The following is a 4032-nucleotide window of genomic DNA, read 5'->3' as shown; positions in this document are numbered from 1 at the left end:
ATTCGTTGCATGCAGAGCATAGGAGTGCCATTAGGATTTCCTCTAACCAAAAAAGAATGTGGGGTCCTCTAGGAGGCCTGCTTCCTAATCTCTGGGGATGGTCCCCTGTCAACTGAGTCCTTTAGTGTCATTCTGGGTATGGGCTTAGAGTTCAGGTTTGTATACATTTTTTTTTTTTTCATTCGGAAGTAAAGTACTCATCTTACATAATGCCCTCGGAACCTTGTTAATGTTTCCTCCGAGTTGACTTCTATGGAAAGTGCATCCGTAAGCAGACAACAAAAACAGTTGTGTAAAGCAGAGTTACTGGGAAACCAGAAAAGGCTAGTAAAAAAGAAAAGGGAATTAAGTGTTAAGCAATTTGGGACTAGTCCTGATTCAGCCAATGATTTGCCAACAACCTGCCCAATGTGACCATGATTAAGCTTGTTGACTTTGATCAAAAGACAGGGTTTTAAGAAGTCCAGGGATGACAAGTGGTTTTTTGTTATATCAGCTTTATAGACTGGTGCTGGATCACTCATAGTTTTGTTGAAAAAATAAGACAAAACAAAAAAAATCAAAAAGCAAAACCAAAACATAACAAAAACAGAGTGGTCTTAACTTGAGTGATTGAATATGGCACTATGATTGACTGGGGATCTCTGTGGTGAGTGCAGCATGGTTGGAATTCCTAAGTTCAATGGTACTTAAGCTCTTTTCTAATTTGATTCACCTGCAAAGAACCAAATCAGAGAACACTTTTCTTACTATCAGGACACTAGGAAATAGTACGAAAAGTGTTCTTTGTTGTCAGTCCTGAGAAACAGAATAGTGTGATGGTATAAAGGACTGGGTTTGGATACAGGGGAGACTAATAAATTATTTTGTCCCATTATTCCAGTTATGGAACATCTATAAAAATGTATATACAGTATATAATATATAATAAACTATATAATAATACTCATATATAACTAAATGAATATAATAATATATATTAGCTCTAGTCAACGATTTCCAACCCATTTTACTGTACCTATGTCAATTTTGTTGAAAAATTTGCAGAATTGAAAACTTGGGACTTAACATGTGTGTCAGAGAAGGCACGAGGTTGTTTGCTTTTTTCCTGTATATTCAAATTTCTTACCTATTTAATCTTCTTGCATGGAAATGGGGTTTCTTTCAAATATTAAACTTGTTTTGAAGAGTGAGCACTGTGTGGTGAGTGAGTAGTCAGTAAGCTAGCTATAACAGTCAAGTAACGGGGACTGGTGTCCAGAAGGTGAAGGGGTGTAGGTATCTTGGAAGGGTGCACCTCAGGGAATGCCTGTGCTATAGATGCACAAGAAGAAAATGTTTCCCAGAAACAGGGAAGAGGTGAGATCCTGGGATCCTGCCATGAACAGAAGAGCAGAATGTTCTAGCTCCTCAGAGGGACTAGGAGTCAGATCCCCAATGTTGGTGGACACCCAGGGGCACCAGGTTCCTAGTTAAGAGGAATTTTGGAGGTGTCCGTTGGCAAGCTGCTTTGATTATGCAACTTCCCTCTTTTTATTTTTAAATAAATTCAAAGAATTGAATTCAACTGAATCCCAATGTAAAAAAGTTAAATCGAAACTTTAGGGCATGCAAGTTCATCCGCTGTTCTGTCTCAGGGTCTGGCTGTGTTGTTCAGGGAAGCGATCACTCTGCCTTTTCTCTTTCTTTTTCTCGTTGGTGGCTTCCTAGTGAGCAATTTCCTAAAGCAGGTTAGACAGTTGTTCAGTGGTTAATGAAGGGGAACCTGAGGTCAGCCTCTTTGTGAATGGAGAGCAGGACATGGGCAGCCCGTACAAAAAGCTGTTTTGAATTCTTACCTGCTTCTCCAGACATGTGATAAAATGGCAGTGCTCTCCTGGGAATCAAGATTTCTGCCTTCATTTTCCCAGCTCTGTCCCAAGGGTCCTAAATGGTCACAGTATTTAGTTGAAAGGAGCATTTCCTTTTAATTTGTTCAATCCTTTGCCTTTAAAAATGAAAAAAAAAATTAAGGTGAAATGATTTATCATAATGCATCCAGCTGCTCCATGACAGGCCAGAACTGGAAATTGGTCATGTCAGAATGAAAGCCTTCAGGTAACTCCAATTAGAGGGCAAGAACCCAGCAGAAAACTAGAGTGAGGTGCCCAGGAACCCTGGAGACTACCCAATCCCAATCTCAGGCCTGCCTGTCAAGATGCCCCAGACTATGACTGACAATGTGAGAGGGTGCTTTAGTCCAGCCCCAAATACAGAGCCAGAGTCTTTAGAGATGATATCTTGAATGATCTGTAGAGTGTTCCAGGTGGCCAGGTGACTTTACCACGGCCATTTTGGGAGCCATTGTTGAGAGCCACAGCCAAAGGGGCCCCAGCAAACTTCCAGCTGCCAGCAAACTTCCAGCTGCCGGCTGATGATTGGCTCACAGCGGCCCCAGCAACATCTAGCTGATTGGCTCCTCGGCCCCAGCAACATCTAGCTGATTGGCTCCTCTGCGGTGATGCTCATTGGACTGTTTCCCTGCCCTTTCAGACCACGGAGCTGCTCATTGGGGGACTTTTTTTGGCTCCGCCCACGTGACCCAGCCAATCGGCCTCAAGAGCAAGAGGATTGTGGGAGGTGGAGAGAGGCTTGTGTGGGAGAGAGAGGCTTGTGGAAAGCCGGTGGTGGCAGTTGAGGCTCTGAGGATTTTTCCTGAGAGGCTGTTTTGTTTGGCGTGTGTGGTTCTAAAAATAAAGTTAGTTTCTTTTGACAAGTGGCTCCTGATTGTGCCCAGCCAGACTGCGGCATTTGGTGGCTCGCACGGGGAGCGACTGAGGGTAAGTGAACTGCTCGCCCCTGAGGGCAGGGCAAGAGGATGGGTAGCCATTTTAAGATTCTTCTTTTGTTATTTTGTTTCACTTTTGTTTTAAGTTGCCTGTCCCTGGAGATGTGTAAGATGGAAGAAAAACCGCTCACATCTGAGGAACAGATAGGGAGAAAGGACGGATGGACATTTCAGGAGGCTATTATAATGATTTTGTGTTGTTCCAATTTTGTTTCACTCAGTTTCAGTTTTGTTAGGCGTTATCTTGTTGAGTTGTATTATAGTAGAAATACGGGATCAGAAATTAGTAAAAAACAAACTGAAAGAGTGTTAAGTAAATTGTTAGAGGAAGGAGGCATCTCAGTAAAATCAAGAACAATCAGGGCATACGTTGATACAATACAAAAATGTAGCCCATGGCTTTTTAAGGAGGAGTTGTTAAATATATCACAATGGAACCATCATGGTGAAGATTTAAAAAGAATAGAAAAGAAAAGCCCAGGGACTCTGCCAGTTGGCACATTGCCATTGTGGACGTTCATATCTTGTTTGCTTAGTCCAAAGCCTTCAGTTCAGACAATGGTAGAGGAAGAAGAAGACATAATGATTCAAGTAAAAGAGAAGGTCTCTCAAGTTAGTCAGACAGAGGAAAAGATTCAAGTAAAAGAGAAGGCCTCTCAAGCTAGTCAGACAGAGAAAGAAAGTGTAAAACAGAAAAAGCCATCAGGGGGAAAGTTACAACAGGAGACTGCTACTAACACCTTTCTATCACCAGAGGACGTAAGTGTCCAACTAACAAGGCCACCTCCATATGCTGGGAGGTCCCCAACCCCCGCAGTTGATAGTTGGGATCCTGAGACAAGATCTCAAATATTAACATGCCCTGTATTTGAGGCAGGAGGGCAGCGATTTTACCAAGTTTTAAATTTCAAAACAGTGAAGCAGCTAAAAGAGGCTGTAACAACCTATGGTCCTCAAGCACCCTTCACTGTAAGCATGGTCGAATCCATTAACAACTTGAACATGACGCCAGCAGATTGGGCTAATATGTGTAAAGCTGTGCTAAATGGAGGACAATACCTGTTATGGAAGGTTGCCAATGAGGAATTTTGCAAGGAGACGGCTAGGCGAAATGCAGCAGCTGGTTATCCTCAGAGAAATCTAGATATGTTGTTAGGAAAGGGACCTTATGAGGATCAGCAGCAACAAATTGCATATGATCCTGG

This window comes from Marmota marmota, unplaced genomic scaffold (assembly GCF_001458135.2).
Source record: "Marmota marmota marmota unplaced genomic scaffold, marMar, whole genome shotgun sequence".
Classification (NCBI taxonomy): Eukaryota; Metazoa; Chordata; class Mammalia; order Rodentia; family Sciuridae; genus Marmota; species Marmota marmota.
This window is presented reverse-complemented; position numbering follows the sequence as displayed.